Source organism: Narcine bancroftii, chromosome 6, assembly GCF_036971445.1.
Source record: "Narcine bancroftii isolate sNarBan1 chromosome 6, sNarBan1.hap1, whole genome shotgun sequence".
In the NCBI taxonomy this organism is placed as follows: Eukaryota; Metazoa; Chordata; class Chondrichthyes; order Torpediniformes; family Narcinidae; genus Narcine; species Narcine bancroftii.
Window position 1 is genome coordinate 10266347 of NC_091474.1, and position 17885 is coordinate 10284231.

The following is a 17885-nucleotide window of genomic DNA, read 5'->3' on the forward strand; positions in this document are numbered from 1 at the left end:
CCACAGGCAACCTGGCTCTGTGGAGGTTTTTGTGGATTAAAGCCTGTTGTTTAGTCTTGGGAACCGTCCATGGAACACAACAGAGAGGGCTTGCCTCGGACCGCCACCCCCTAAACTGATAAAATGATTTGATCCAGGGTGCAAAAGTAGAACACACAATTTTCTTGTTTATTTTCATTGTGTGATGACATTGTTTAATGGTTTTATTGTATATGTTGAACGTTAAATGGGTTTGGAGGGGGGAGGGAAGGTAGGGGGGGAAAAAGGGGGAGAAAATGCCAGTGTGTATATTTAAGAGGGCAATGTTTGTATGTATTTTGATTGATATGGTTCACAGTGTGAAAAATAAAAAAAATTACAAAAAAAAATGCCTGTTGTTCAGTCTTTACCTTGTGTATGTGTGATTCTGTCTAACAGCGCACCACAATGCCGGAATGTTGAATGGGTCAGTGGGCACAATGTTTGATCTATACATAACTTCCAGGAGACTATATTCTACTTAGACTGCTCATTTAAACAATATATATTCATATGCCAGTCAGCCAGCCACGTTTCCATGCCTGAACTAATTTCTCCATCAAATAGAAGGTAAATTTCCCTACCACACACTCTTTTCAAATGGCCATAGCAAATCCCTACCATTTCTCAGTGATTTTCTGTTCAAGCAGCACCCAGGCATTGGATTCAGATGATTAATGGCAGCCAAGAGGCAAGCAGTGGTTCTCACCCTTTTTCTTTCCACTCACATACCACTTTAAGTAATCCCTATGCAATAGGTGCTCTGTGATTAGTAAGGGATTACTTAAGGTCGTACGTGGGTGGAAAGTAAAAGTTTGAAAACCACTGTTTTAATCGTACCTCATTGACTCGTTATGTGCACGGTTTCATAACTCCAAAGGAAATGGGCCAATGACAATTTTTCCCAAGCAAAATATTTCAGTAACAATTGGGTCTGGAGCAGAGATTCTCAACCTTCCCTTCCCACTCACACACCACCTCAAGCAATCCCTTACTAATCACAGAGCACCAATGGCATAGGAATTACTTAAAGTGGCATGTGAGTGGAAAAAAAAAGGTTGAGAACCACTGATTGATTCCTCACATCCTCCCTTACAGGTCCACCTATGCTGATGAGAATGAGTTTATTTCATACACATTGTACAACTGAACAGGATTTTTTTTTTTTAAAAAGGGCATGCACAAAACAACTTCAATAGCATACAATATATACCAAAATTTTTATATAGTTATCCTAGTGCAAAATAAGGGGACTTGGCAATAGTGCAGACAATCCTTTAGTGGTATCGGAACAGTCCCTGATTGGTGTGAAATGGGGGAGGTCCAAGAGTCTGCTAACTATTGAAGAGGAACTGTTCTTGAACCTAGAGGTACTGGTCTTCAGGCTTCTGCACCTTCTGCCCAATGGTAGCAGTAAGTGAAGGATGTGACCAGGGTGGCGGGTCCTTTATGATGGCGGCTGTCTTTTTGAGGCAGGTCCTCATATCAATGTTTTCATTGGATGGGAGGTTGGAGACTGAGATAGTCCTGGCTCTGTTTGCTACCTTCTGGGTTACTGGGCACTTGAATTACCAAACCAGGGTGTGATGTAACCAGCCATTATACTTTCCGCACCTGTTGAAGTTTAATATTCAGCAACATGTCATCTCCTCAGACTCCTTCAAAAGTAAAGGAGTTGGTGTGCCTTCTTCACAGTTGACTCAATGTGTTGGCTTCAGGAGAATTCTTCTGAAATATGGACTTCCAATAACTTGAAGCTTCGATGCCTCGCCACCATCCCATCAATGAAGACAGGTGTGTGGTTCCTTGGCCTTGCTTTCCTAAGCTCCTGGTCTTGGTGATATTGAAAGCAAGATTGTTGATCTGTCACCAGGTTCTTGATCTCTATTCAGTATTCTTACAAATCATTTCCAGTTATTTGGCCTACAGCAGATAGTGTTGGAGCTGAATTTGTCTATGCAGAATGAGGTAGTAGATCAGAGCAGGGAAATAGGCACTCAGCCTTGGGGTGCTCCTGTGTTAATAAGCAACCTGGAAGAGGTGATGGTGCCAATTCATACTGTTTGGGGTCTATTGATTAGGAAGGTCAGGATCCAGCTGCAGAGGATAGAGTCCAAGATCCTTTAGTTTGGCCATATGTTGTTGATATGATGGTTTTGAATGCTGAACTGTAGTCATGAACAACAGCCTGACATTGGTGTTCATGTGGTCCAGGTGATCTAATGCAGAGTGGAGGGCCAGTGAGATAGCGTCTACTTTTGATCTGTTGTGATGAAAGGTGAATAGAAGTGGGTCCAGGTCTTTTTTGAGATAGAAGTTGTTGCACTCCATAACCAATGCACTTCATGACAGTAGACATGAGTGCTGACAGCTGATAGTCATTGAGGTATGTTACCTTGTGCTGTTTCTATTAGGCACATTACATATGTCTGAATCTCATATTGCAATGGACTGCCATGGATCAGTTAAAATACTGTTAATCTCTACACAAAATACATTTTCATCAGGTTGGTTCCTCTCTGTAAATTTAAACTTGGTTCTAAACCTGATCTTTTGGATTAAAAACATACAGAAATGCTGGAGGAACTCAGCCGGTCTCACAGTGTCCATTGGAGGTAAAGATGTATTAGCGACATTTCGGGCCTGAGGCCTTCTTCAAGGAGATGTAAGAATTGACTATGGCTCTGTGAAAAGAATCGGGGGTGGGGAGGGGGGAGAGAGAGAGAGAGTGAGCTGGGGGAAAGGCAATGGCAGAAGAAGAAGGGGGGGGGTTTGTTTAAAGGAAACTGAAGAAGTCGATGTTAATTCCATCTGGTTGGAGGATGCCCAGATGGAAATGATATTTTGGATCACTGCTCAACATAAACAGCAGATGAAAAGCATTGTAGCACTGGCAGCTGAGATTAATGCATGTCAAAACAAATTTATTAGATTGGCATTCAGTGGGTAGAGAGAGTCATACTTCAAAGTGGTCACAATCATTTAGCAATGAGAAATTCATCAGGAGTCTCTTGACGAGATTACCTTTAAGCCTTTGTTGAACTAACTATTTCAGTGGGATCTGTTGATTAGTGCAGGCATTGTTTCATCCATCTCTCTAAAATTGATGCGTAATTTAGTGTCACACTTCTCTTGTTATCAGTTAGCTCTAAAATGATGTCCCCCACACCAGTCCCCTTTGATCCACAACAATAATAGGATGGGATTGTTCTGGGGAAGAAATTCAGGGGGAAAATTATCTATCTCACCCCATGCAACCCCCATCTGAGTGAGAGAGAGAGAGAGAGAGAGAGAGAGAGAGAGAGAGAGAAAGAGAGAGAGAGCAAGACAGAGAGAAGCAATGAGAGAGAGAGAAAAAGAGGCAGAGAGGGAAGGCAGAGAAACAGAGAGAGTCAGGCAGGGAGAAGGGCAGAGATAGGGGCGGGCAAAGAGGGGATAGAGAGTGGGGCAAACAATGATACTGAAGGAGTAGAATTTAAATTCAGTGTGCAATTTATTTGTTTTTTTTTTTTTTTTTAATTTTTTTATTTTTCACACCATAAATCACATTAGCCATGATATACACTATTTCTTTTCACACATATACAGTGACTTTTTCTCCCTCCCCCCCTTTCCTCCCAAACCACCCCCCCACCCCCCCCTCTCATCCATTTTAGGTATACAATCTAGGTTGCATTAAGCCAGTCAGACAATGTTGTCATTCAACAAAATTACACCAGAAATTCTACTGAGTCCATTCTTTTCTTTCCTTCTCCTTCCATCAACTTAGGTAATGTTTGTCCCCGGTAGGTTTTCGCTATTGTATTTAATGTAAGGCTCCTATACTTGTTCGAATATTTCAATGTTATTTCTTAACCAATATGTTATTTTTTCTAATGGAATACATTTATTCATTTAAATTTGGTAGTTTCTTCCTTTTAATTTGGTTATGTATTCCATTAATATTTAAAGACATATAGTTCAGCGTAGCCCTTTTATATTTTGTTTATCTTCTCTTTCCGTTTTTCCATCATTACCTTTCCTCCTTTTCCATTTCTGTTTTCTTATTTTCAACTCTTTATAAGACAACATTCCTACAACATCTAACATTTTCCTTATTCTCCTATTTCTATCTTATTTATCCCCAATCTCCCCTTCACCCAATTTATTTGTTTTCATTGTGAATAGTGATTATGTTTGCCATCTCCTGCCAGATCACTTTAACATTGACACCGAAGGTTTTCTTAGACCCTTGTACAAAAGTTACACATTCCTGTTCTCCATTTCTGCCACCATCAATCTATCCATTGCCATCTCTCTCTATGCCTGTCTTCCTATCTGTCTGTCTGTCTCGTTGATTTCCTTCTGGGAAATCTTCTAGCAGTCTCTACAGGGGTCCTAAAGCAGTTGGAGACCAATCATAACGCTATTCCAGGTGCAACCACCTTATAGATTATTTTTACTGGTATATGTGGTCAAATTTGAATGTGCTGGTGAACTGTCTGAACAATGAAATTAAACATCATGCTCATTTGGCACATCAAATACTGGTGAAATTCACTTTCTTGGCAAAAGATTGAAAATTTAGGATCTGGATCAGAAGTTACTGGTTGCTATGTTTCAAATTACAAGGCAACAGAAGCATCACCGCTGGTGCAGACCTGCAGAGAGTGGGGAAAGAAGACACATGACTCCTCTGCAGGGTTCTACCACCCAGTCCAACTACCAACGGCTCCGTACAGGCTTTAAAAGGTCTGTTCACAGAGCCGACGGTGGTTTATATTAAAATGCTACGACCACGGGGTCTGAACTCAAGATGGTGGTGCATATCTTCAACAATAGCCTCGAGGGGTTGTAGATTCCAGCGAAGCAGAGGATTTGTGCAGGGCCCCAGAAAACAGGAAGAACACAACCAATTTGAGAAGAAGAAATGGAGGAGATGACTGACGAGATGGTGAGCACGGCAGTGGACCAGTGTAGGGCTCTGCAGCTAAAGAGCACACAGGCTGTTGGTGACTTGAGGCAAAGAACCCACACAGGCTATGGGCTGCTGGCGACTTCAGTCAAAGGACTTACACCAGGCTGGAGACTGGCTGAAGGGTACCAGGTATTGGAACCAGAATGCAAAAAGGACCTGAGGGCGCTGAAGACTTCATAATCATGTTGGAGATTTGGATCTGGAGCTCGGGTTGCCAACGGTTTGGAATGAAGACTGAGGATGCGGGAACACTGGAGGCGAACCCATGTCACTCAGTGTCTTTGGGGTGGACACGTTTTTGTTTCTCTTTCTCTGACTGTAGGTGGCGCCGGGCAATTTCTGCCATGGCAAATCTTTCTCTGCCTTACAGCAGACTAAAGTCAATTTCATGTAATATTACATGACAAGAAAAGAATCTTGAAATTATGCATGCAGATACCAACTTCAACAAAACAAAAACCAAGAGGTTTAAATATTAGTTTTCTGAAGCAGAAACAAATGTAATTAGCTGGGGGATAATAAATGTACAACTGAAGGCAATGTTAACTTCTATTAACATAATTCAACAAAACTGAACAGATCACACTTAATTTTTGATATTATATACAAATTAATCAATAATGTGTTCATTGTCAAAGTTTAAAACATCATTGTAAAGAGCTTTAACTGAGCATTTTGCTCTGTATTTTTTTAAATAAGCCTTCCTTATCTTATGAATTACATTAAGTCAGTTAGTTTATGCTGCAAGAGTAATTAAACTGATTTCGTATTCCCTTTGGGGACAGCCATCAAGATTAACCAGCTGCCATTGTAGTACACTTTCCGAGCTACTTCTGATAAGATGATCACTAACTGAAGATTTCACACCATAACAAAAAGACTTGTTAAACTACAAAGGAATGTTCGGATCTCTGTAACAAGGGATAAATTTATGTATACATTGTTCCAAAAAGATGTTGAATCAATCATCTCATTATTTTAAGATAAGAGCATAAATGTTCGGATTTCTGTAACAAGGGATAAATTTTTTTGTATACATTGTTCCAAAAAGATGTTGAATCAATCATCTCATTATGTTAAGAGCATAACAGAAACTGGTGCAGACCATTCAGTTTCTCATACCTGCTTCACTGTTCAGTTGGATCATAGCAGAACTTACATCACGGCATCACTCTTGCACCCTAATTTATTACCCATGATTCACTTATTATCTAAAAATGTGTTAGATACTTTGTTCATGCAAGCAGCATTTAAAGTGTGAACTTTGATAATTATAGATGTAGCTCTCTGGTGGCTGCTGAATGTCCAAGTTTTGTGATGTTAGGAAGTAGTTGAGGTCATGATCAGGGTTGAGTTTACTTCTGATGGTTTCCCAAGTCCAAATGGGGTGGTGTGGGTACCAGTAACAGAATTGAAGTATTCAAAGATGGACAACCTTGAACAAGTATTAGAAGCGTGGAATTTATTTACAAACAAGAAACTATCCCCCTCCCCCCCCACCCCCCCACGCACACACAGCTCTTGATAGTGTGCAGGCTACCTGTGTTACCTACAGAAGGGATCTAGAACAAGAGAGAGAGAGAAATAGGGATAAAGGGTGGCAGCTATTGGAAAATGATCTGGATTAAGGTGTTGTTCCTTCAATTTGCCTATGGTCCTACACTCCATATTACATCATGATAGCCATATATCATGAGGAATCAAAAAAAATTATGAATTTTTAGCAAGAGAGATATCACTAAAATTATTGAAGAGTGATAGATCTCACCTCGTATGTTTAGTTGTCAGAAAGAAAGATTTGCATACAGGTGCTCCTCAACTTAAGATGGGGTTGCGATCTGGCAAAACCATCGTAAGTTGAAAAAGAATATGGCACCTACCATTTTTTATAATTAAATTTTATTCCATACTGAAAAATACATTAATGTACGCAGCTGAAAGCACGCTGGGCATAAAGAATGTTTGAAGCATTGAACTAAAATTAATTGTTGGATGGTGAGGAGACACATGTATGTGTTTAGGAGACATGATGGTTTGGTTATAGTGCACTTGATCAGGTGATCGCTACAGAGACTGCGAGCGTGGTTGAGTTAGCATTGGAAGAGAGTATGCTGTACGATACTCACGCGTGATGCTGCCATCACCTAGCATCACGAGAGAGTAGCTGTTAAAGTTTGTATTTCAATGCTATCCAGAAATGACAGCTATGAGAAGCACCACAGATTTGTCTTTATTAAGCACACCAGCCATTAGCTTCCAAGTTGTGGCCAGAGAGACAGACAATTACAACTGATTGTCTCATCATCCAAAATCATCTGAATGAATTACTTTGGCCATTTTTTGGGTTCCTGGGTAAACAGCTTTACAGCAGACTAAAAGAATGCATAATGCCTTTTAACAGAGAAGCGCTAACTGACTTTGCAGCTCGAGTCAATGACCTGTCAACGAGCAACCCATTCATAAATGGTTTCCTGCGTAAATGCAGCTGATTGAGCCTTACAACCTGTTAGCCGCAATCTGAGTTGTCAAGGGCCATAGGGTGCACACAGCAACACTGATGGTGCCAGTAAAATTTTGCTCTAATATTGTTCCAGCCTAGAAACTTCTCTTCCCATTGTTAACTTTGATAGCTTAGTATTATTGTGAGATCGACCATTTACATGTGAGAATTAAAGACTAAACATCAGATACACAGGAGGAGCCCGAGGCAACTTCTTCGATGTGAACAGCACCGATGGTGAGAATGGAGTCACCGATGCTGAAGACTTGGACCCAGCTCCGTTTGACATCTTGCTGGCTAGAAGCAAATTTTTTTTCCCCACTGTTCTTGTAATCACACTCTTGCTTAATTTACAGATTTGTTACTTGGCAAATGGGGTGTGGTAACAAAGTTTGGGTTGTTTCTGGGAGGACCGGACACCATGCATATGGTATGCCGTTTCCCTCACTCATGCATATGGAAACTCCACATCCACTTAATTTCTATTTATTTATGGTTTACGCCTGGGGTCTATGAGGGATTAAGGATTCCATGAAGGGGGTTGATGGTCTAAAAAGTTTGTGGACCCCTAGTATAGAAGAATATGGCCCTAATATGGGCAAATGGAATTTCTGCAAATGAGAGGTCAGCTTAGACCTAATGGTTGAAGGGACCTTTCCTATGATTTTTGCTCCAATGCATTGCAGTGTGAAATTACAGATTACCCTCAGGCCAAATTAGACTTTTAGCTCCACCTTTGGATCCCAGGGCCAACCAATACTTGTCAATGCAATGAAAATACTTCATATCTGCCTCATTTTGCACATCTACTGCAGCACCATACACTTCAAGTCAAGTCAAGGCAAGTTTGTAATCATCTGGTTGCACAAGTACAACCCAACAAATCAGTAAAACATGCAGACACACAAACAGACATAACACACATAATGGCAAACTATATATATATATATACAGGACAAGTATTCATATATACAAATAAGTAAATAAATAAATTTTGTTTTGTACATATAAGAAACACGGATGGTTCATGTGAGCAGTTCCATTGATGGTTCAGCATTCTCACTGCCCATTGGAAGAAGCTGACTCTGATGCTCCCACTTTTCTTTCCTGATGGGACCAATAGAAAGTTGCTGTGTTCAGGATAGAAGGAGTCCTCTATGATTTTGCGCGCTGTCTTCAGTCTACGATCCCGGTTGATCACATTATACTGATCCTCTCTGCCACTCTTATGGTCCTGTGGATTGACTTCAAATCCATTTCTCCTCTGCAACCATTCCACACTGTGATGCAGCAGGCCAGGACACTCTTGATAGAGCTTCAGTAGATGGTTGACATGATGGTGGCCAGTATCCTGGCCTGTTTCAGTCTTCTCACTGAAGCCTTCCTCACAAGTGAGGAGATGTGTGTCCACGATAGGTCACAAGTTTAATGGACTCAAAGGAACTTGGTGCTCTCCACTCTCTCTACCACAGAGTTATTAATCTGAAGTGGAGGATGGGCATTTCTGGCCCACCTGAAGTCCACGATCATCTAGTCTGTCTTGTCCATGTTGAGACTCAGGTTGTTACTCCAACATATAAATTAATAGAAGTGAGCTATTCAACCCCTTAGGCTTGGCAAGCAGAAACCCAACAATGACTCTCAGAATGGGGTCAGATTTTCAGTGAATGCAATTGGTTAATCTTAGTTAAGTTTTATGATTTAAAAAAAATCTTACTGTTTACTCAGTTGTCTCTGATCAGAGACATTTCGGGACTTTGAAGGGATCTCTGATTATCATGTTATCTGAAGATCACTGGAGTAGTTCATGGGCAGGGATCTTACCTATTGCCCCTCCCCCCCCCCCCCCCCCCCCATCAGCAGTCAAGGTGCTATTCACTCCCACTCCATTGTGAGACATAACAGAGACAGCAGAGTTGATGGGTCTTTGGGAAGCTGAATGGTTGCAAAGATTAATGCATCACTGAGCTATCACTGATGTGGTATGAGAGTGGGAGTGACACCAGCATACAGGCTAGATTAAGCCTGGTCCAAAATATTGTGAGACAATTTTGATTGTTTAAGTAGTTTGCTAATTTACATAACGTTACAGGAGAATGTTGCAATTATAAATCATTATAGAAGAGTAAATGTCTACTAAAAAAGAAAAACCAAATCAAATCTATTAAATCAGCTAAAAATATTCCTGGTGGCAGAATTTAGTATGCTCTTATTATTGCATAATAATCTTGCATAAGGTATTAAATCTTTCTTGCTGAAATTTATCTGCAGTTATGGCAAATCTAATTTCTTTCTTTTGAATAAGATATTAAATCAGGACTCCACTTTTCTTTCCAGAGAAGGCAAATGATCCCAGATCACTATTCAAAGAAGAACAGGGAGTTCTCGGGGTCTTGCCAATGTTTATCCCTCAACTAAGATCAATGTTAAAAAATGTGGTCGAGAGTACATTGAAGATTATATTGAGCCATTGAAGGGATTGTATATTGTTGACTGAAGCTCTTAAAGTTGAAGACAGGGAAGGACAGAACTAGAGCACAGAATTTATAGGAAATATCATTGGAGTGGACCAGTAAGCATTAAAATTCCGTCTTCTGGGGTAAACGTGCTAAGATATTATGGTGTAAATCAGATAGATGTCAAAAATTCCCCAGACTTTTTAGCCTTCAGTGTACACAGTTATCAAGACCATAAAAGGTGATTGTCATAGCTCTTTTCCTTCCATTCAAGTCAATATCAATCATAAATATCTTGGATTTAAGTTAGCTTGATCATCACAGATCAATACTTATTTTAAGAGATGTGATTAATTGTTTTTACCTGATTCAAACCCTAAAAAAGCAATTATTCATGGTCTTAAAAGCAGAAAATGCCAAAATACTTAGGAGGTCAGAAGCATCTGCAGAAACAAATTAATGTTTTACTCTGATGGATCGATGAAAAGTTGTTATCCTGAAATGCTTATTGATTTTCTCCCTCCATACATGATTGCCAAACATATGAACATTTGCCACATTTTCCGTTTTTATTTTAAATTTCCAGTGTCAACAGTGTTTTTGTAATCTTTTGGTTTTGTAACTATAGATATATCTTGAAGACATGAGTAATAGTTTATATAACTAAAGCAAGGTCTTCAAATGCCGTCATTTCCAGAACAATTGATTTCATAGTATAAACTGGCAGAAGAGGATAGTGGCACGATAAAACAATCTTTTGCAATCCTTTTATAATCTCATGAACCTAGTGTTAATGAATTAAGTGTTGCAGCTTTTGTATTCTTGACTAGATTACACTGGACAATGAGATGTTGCTTCCTGAACACTTTTGCGTGTTTTTGTTTTATTTCAGGCTGCTGATCACGGAAGTCACCTTAAAATTTTCTAATGTGACGGGCCCAGAGGACCCTAAAACCCAGCAACAATAGATATTCAGCAAGACAAATGGTTACTAAAACAAAAGTTGCTTTTAATTATCTTTAAACATGAAAACAGGATCAAACTCTAACTTATTATTATGAACTTAACCTAAATTGACCCCCTTCTAATTCTAAGCGCACGTGTATGTAATGTGTATATAAGTTCAGAAAAGTTATTTGATTCACAGTCCAATCTCACTTCTCATTCCTCCAAGTTCACCCGTATCAGGCAATTCTTGTACTGTGCACAGAATTTAACATTTATGGATCTTCACCAGGCTTTAGTGCTTGAAAGGTAAATGGCTACCGTTCAGGAAGGATCTTGTCGGGCTTCAGAGAGAGATTTGTTGCTCGTTGGACACAAACTGATTCCTTCCTATCAGCTACTTCGGGGTCTTGCTGAAGAAACTTGCCCCATCAGGGTTTTCCAGATGATAACCTCTTTCTTTCAGGTCACCACAGAGTTCCTTTTCTGTTTCCCTTATCTCAGGTGAAACATTATATAGCCAGCCATCTCCTCTTTTATGGACCACAAGGGCTTTTACCAGGCTGAACTAAAAACTCACAACACGTCTTCACAATGGGGGTTTTCCACAAGTTTGCCAGCTTGTCCTGTTCCAGTCCCAGCTGCTGATGCTGAACTGTAGAACTGAATTCTCTCTCTCTCTCTCTCTCTATCTTCCTCTCTCTGTCTCACAGAGAAAACCACATGACCTTCTTAGAACAGCAAACTGCACTCAGACAGACTGCAGCTCCAGACCCAATCTTCTGAGTCTGCTCATCTGTTGCTTTCCAAAACAATAATCCATTACTCCACAGCTTGTCCAATTAACACCTACTTGTGAAGTCCTTCAGCAAAGCAGTTTCCATTGACTTTACAAATACACTAGGAGGCTGGACTGTCAGGCTTGAGCAGAGCTCTGGCATTTTAAATGAGATCTGTGTTGTGAAGTGTTTGTGTTTATGACCTACACTAAAAGAAACCCACAATTTATCTTCTAAAACCATAGCTATACATAATATAAAGTATAACATAATCTGTCACATTTATCACATACTTTTTTTTAAAACATGCAACCTAATTTTGTGATTTCCTGCCAAATTTAAAGTCTACTGATTTTGGTGCAGTGAGTGACGAACATGGTGAAAGGTTTCACCATGACATTGCGACCATGGTAAAACAGTATCAGAGCAATTTGAATCCATCAATGCTGGATGACTATTATTAGGTACTGACAAGAGAGGCATCAGATGCTGAGTACAAATGAAAATCAGCAGCAAAAGAGTTTTAGGTCAATTGAACTCATTCAACGTGTCGGCGTCATTATGTGATTAAACAAGCTACTAATAAAAGTTAACTTCGTGTTTCTCCAACTTCCTACGTAATAGATAAAATCTAAAATGATCTTTGTCTTCAGCTTGAAGTTGTCTATCATAATCCCCAATTTCTTTTCAGGAAGCAAACCTTTTGAAAAGAATTGTAGTCCATTGAATTGTTATTCTTTAAGCTTTTGGCTCATTCAGTTGGGATGCCATCTTACAAAGTCAACAGAATGATAATTGTTTTCACTTCATCCAGCTAATTTGTGTTTAAAAATAAAGATAACAGTCATACAATCTGTCACTCATAAAGTAAGAAATTTAAAGTGGTGTTTTAAAAGTTTAAGGGTTACACAGTGATACAGCAAGTAGCACAGCTGCCTCATGGTGTCAGAGACGGTGAAGTCTGTACAGTTTACACTTTCTATAATAAACCACAAGGTTTCCCCAGGTGCACCAGTTTACTTCCACATCACAAACTGATGAGGGTTAGTAAGAGAATTGAAACATCAACTTATCTTTACCCTGTAACTGTGTGGTAGAATCTGAAAGGAGTTGCTGAAACATGGATAAATAATAAAATGGGATTCATGTAGGATTAATGTACTGACCTGCCACATTGACCACCGCCAGTGGGCTGATATCGCCTCCAACCGTGCATCTTGGCGCCTCACAGTTCGGCGGGCAGCAACCTCCTTTGAAGAAGACCGCAGAGCCCACCTCACTGACAAAAGACAAAGGAGGAAAAACCCAACCCCAACCAACCAATTTTCCCCTGCAACCGCTGCAACCGTGTCTGCCTGTCCCGCATCGGACTTGTCAGCCACAATCGAGCCTGCAGCTGACGTGGACTTTTACCCCTCCATAAATCTTCATCCGCGAAGCCAAGCCAAAGAGAAAGATACGGTAATTGAATTAAAAAGATACCATAAACCAAAAATAAAATAGATAATAAATATTCATGGTTATATTTGTGCTAAAAAAAAGTCCCTCTTATTCTTCTCTGAATAATGTTATGGCACCATTTGCATTAGTAAGAGACAATTATCAGTCACTATTCTGACGTACTTATGTTTGGGAATTACATGCCGAATGAACAAATCTTCAGTGTGCTCTACATGGAAAATTGAACACATTAGTTTGATCAGAGGGTGATGTAAATTGCAATTTTATACTTCTCGATGAATGCCACAGTAATCAGAAAACCAGTGACTTGAGACTATTCAATGATATACCTACTAAAACATTTTCTTTCTCTGGATGGCCCACTATTTTCTTTACCTGAATTATTTGAACAAAGATTTTTAATTTAATTTTGATATAGAGCCTGGTTACAGGCTCTTCTGGCCCAGGCTGCACAAATGCACGCACACAACCGATTAACATGGGAGAAAACCTGAGTACCCGGAGGAAGTACATGCAGACACATAATACAATTATTGAACCATAGATAAATCTTAGAATTACAAGTGCCTTGTGCAATTTTATGATTGGACAACAATCTTTTTGTTCACTTTTTCTAATGATTAACAATAGTAAAATCAATTCCATTGGAGAGTGAAATTGTTAATTTTTTAACATTGAAAGGATGCTTCCATGTCCCTTTAATTTCAAAGGATTGGGGGAATGGGCTTTTTTTAATGAGTATATTTAAGGGTTCAATCAATTATGTAGAAAAAGCAAAGGCATGTTGAAAATATGTAAAGCAAAACCATATTGTAATATATACTATGGATGAATTAAAACATGTATCACACTGTGAATAAGTCTGAAAGCAAATGTCAAGTATCATTATTGTTGTGTCAGCTTTTGCAAGGATGCTAACCTTACTACAAATCCTGAATCACTTCACACAATGTTTTAAGCTTAGAGGTCATTTATTTTTTAAAATGCAGTGATGTCTGATGAGTAAACTCTTTAATATAAATCCAAAGATTCTCCTTGGAAATAACATTTTGGTAGAGTAATTAAATGGGAGATATATCCATTTTGGTGAGAATGGGACATATTTACAATCGTCATCTTACTTCCACACGGAAGACGAGGACTGATAACTAATTTGCAATTCAGATTCAGTGAAATGTACATTTGAAGTCTTCTTCGTGATTTAGTAGCTCTGACTTGCATTAGGGTATTAGGTTATAAGAAAATTATAATACAGCACTTATCCATGTTGGGACATTTTGAACTGCAAGTGTGCTGTTCCCCATACTAGCATCAAATGGAGCAAGCTAAGATGCACTCATTGTTGGGTCACTTATATTCAGGAAAGCCATGTCTAGCTCACCACAAAGACATTTTTCTTTTCAGTATGAATATGAATGGGGAGATACAGAATCCTTCTCATGACACCACATTTAAAACCATAGCGACTTGTGGATACAATTACTTACAGCACTTCGGGCCCATGAGCCCACACTGCCCAATTACATCCAATTAATCTACAACACCCGGTAAGCTTTGAACGGTGGGAGGAAACTGTAGCACCCATGCAAACACAGGGAGAATGTATAAACTCCTTACAGAGAGCGTGGGATTCATACCCCAGTCCCGACCGCTGGCCCTGTAACAGCGGTGCACTAACCACTATGCTGGCTTTGAAATAATAATTCAGATAGAACAATATGTCATTTAATTTCTACTGACAAATAGTACTGCAGAATCTGATAAATACCGATGTAAAAATTCATTCTGCTGACCTAGATAGATGTAATTGAGCAGATTAGGGTCCGAATGCAGACATCACGAACATCCACTTAACTGGTGACAATATTTCCTCATTTGTCAGGAATGCGCAACAGCGACTGCACTTCCTGAGAAGACTGAACCAGGCAAGGCTACCGGCCATCATCATGTCAACCTTCTACAGGCGCTCCACTGAGACCATCCTGGCTGATTGCAACACAGTGTGCGATAGTTGCTGCAGAGAAATGGATTGGAGGTCAGTCCACAGGACCCTAAAAGTGGCAAAGAGGATCCCTGGAGTTTCCCTCCCACCCATTGACATGACCTACTGGGATCATTGTCTGAAGAGAGTGTGCAAAATTGTTGAAGACCTCGACCACCCTACAGACTGCACATTTTAAACTGCTCCCATTGGGAAGGAGATACCAGCACCACCAGGTTGAGGAGTGTAGAGTAAATGGGATAGTATCAATAAGAATGCTGAGCAACCAAAGGAACTGCTCAACCATCCAAGACTCATTCACAAATCAATATTTATTTATTTGTATATTATGAATACTTGTCCTGCATGTGTATTGTTCTCTGTATGTGTTATGTCTAGTTGTGTGTTTGCGTGTTTTGCACTGTTTTGTCGGGTTGTACTTGTGCAATTGGATGATAATAAACTTGACTTGAAAAGTTCAGGAGCACGTGAAAAGTAGCTGCTGAAGATATTCATGTACTGGAGATGTAGTTGTGTCCATTATTGGCTATGCAGGGTACAGGTAATTTTAAGCCACCAGGCAAAGATAGGCCCAATGCCAAAGAGTCATATAATACACGACATATCACCTTACTTCTAAAATATTGCACTGCAGGATCAGATATTCCAAGTTTGAAATTACAAAATACATAAAGTGGTGAGACCTGCAACAAGCCTTGATCTTAAAAGAGTACTGTATCTTTTAAGATCAAGATCATGTTCCTAAATCTTTACAGAGAGCGCTTTCCTGGATCACTGCAGCAGATGTGGCATGCATTGATGTATTTACAGATAATCTCTTGATTTTAGGTGCAGAGTTCATCATTTAATGCTGCAATTGCTCTCCACCACTGATCCCCCAATGATCATTGAATTTGACATCTTTGGTTATCCACTCCTAAAGTTCATAATAAGCTCCTTGGTTTTAGTGACATTGAGTGGGAGGTTGTTGTTGGTGCACCATTCCGCCAAGCTTTCAATCTCCCTCCTGTCTGCTGACTCATTGCCCTTTTATATACCCCCTACGGTGGTATCATCAGTGAATTGGTAGATGGTGTTGTTGTCGTACCTCACCACACAGTCGTAGGTGTAAAGCAAGTAAAGCAGGAGGCTAAGTATTCAGTCCTTACCCAGGAAGAGACATATAAGGCAATTGAAGAACTGAAAAGTGGCAAAGCAGCAGGTATGGATGGAATCGCCCCCAGAGGTCTGGAAGGCTGGTGGCAAAGCTCTGCATACCAAACTGCATGAATTTTTCATGCTCTGCTGGGACCAAGGAAAGCTGCCTCAGGACCTTCGTGATGCCATCATCATCACCCTGTACAAAAACAAAAGCGAGAAATCAGACTGCTCAAACTACAGGGGAATCACGCTGCTCTCCATTGCAGGCAAAATCTTCGCTCAGATTCTCCTTGATAGACTAATACCTAGTGTCGCCGAAAATGTCCTCCCAGAATCACAGTGTGGCTTTCGTGCAAACAGAGGAACTACTGACATGGTCTTTGCCCTCAGACAGCTCCAAGAAAAGTACAGAGAACAAAACAAAGGACTCTACATCACCTTTGTTGTCCTCACCAAAGCCTTCGACACCATGAGCAGGAAAGGGCTTTGGCAAATAGTAGAGCACCTCGGATGCCCCCCAAGTTCTCCAACATGGTTATCCAACTGCACGAAAACCAACAAGGTCGGGTCAGATACAGCAATGAGCTCTCCGAACCCTTCTCCATTGACACCGGCGTGAAGCAAGTTTGTGTCCTCGCACCAACCCTCTTTACTATCTTCTTCAGCATGATGCTGAAACAAGCCATGAAAGACCTCAACAATGAAGACGCTGTTTACATCCGGCACCGCACAGATGGCAGTCTCTTCAATCTGAGGCGCCTGAAAGCTCATACCAAGACACAAGAGCAATTTGTCCGTGAACTACTCTTTGCAGACGATGCCGCTTTAGTTGCCCATTCAGAGCCAGCTCTCCAGCGCATGACGTCCTGTTTTGTGGAAACTGCCAAAATGTTTGGCCTGGAAGTCAGCCTGAAGAAAACTGAGGTCCTCCATCAGCCAGCTCCCCACCATGACTACCAGCACCCCCCCACCCCACCCCACACATCTCCATCGGGCACACAGAACTCAAAACAGTCAACCACTTTACCTACCTCGGCTGCACCATTTCATCTGATGCAAGGATCGACAACAAGATAGACAACAGACTCGCCAAGGCAAATAGTGCCTTTGGAAGACTACACAAAAGAGTCTGGAAAAACAACCATCTGAAGAAACACACAAAGATCAGCGTGTACAGAACCGTTGTCATACCCACGTTCCTGTTCGGCTCTGAATCATGGGTCCTCTACCAGCATCACCTACGGCTCCTAGAACGCTTCCATCAGTGCTGTCTCCGCTCCATCCTCAACATTCATTGGAGTGACTTCATCTCCAACATCGAAGTACTCAAGCTGGCAGAGTCCGCAAGCATCGAATCCATGCTGCTGAAGACCCAACTGCGCTGGGTGGGTCATGTCTACAGAATGGAGGACCATCACCTTCCCAAGATCGTGTTATATGGCTAGCTCTCCATTGGCCACCAAGACAGAGGTGCACCAAAGAAGAGGTACAAGGACTGCTTAAAGAAATCTCATGGTGCCTGCCACATTGACCACCGCCAGTGGGCTGATCTCGCCTCAAACCGTGCATCTTGGTGCCTCACAGTTTGGTGGACAGCAACCTCCTTTGAAGAAGACCACACAGCCCA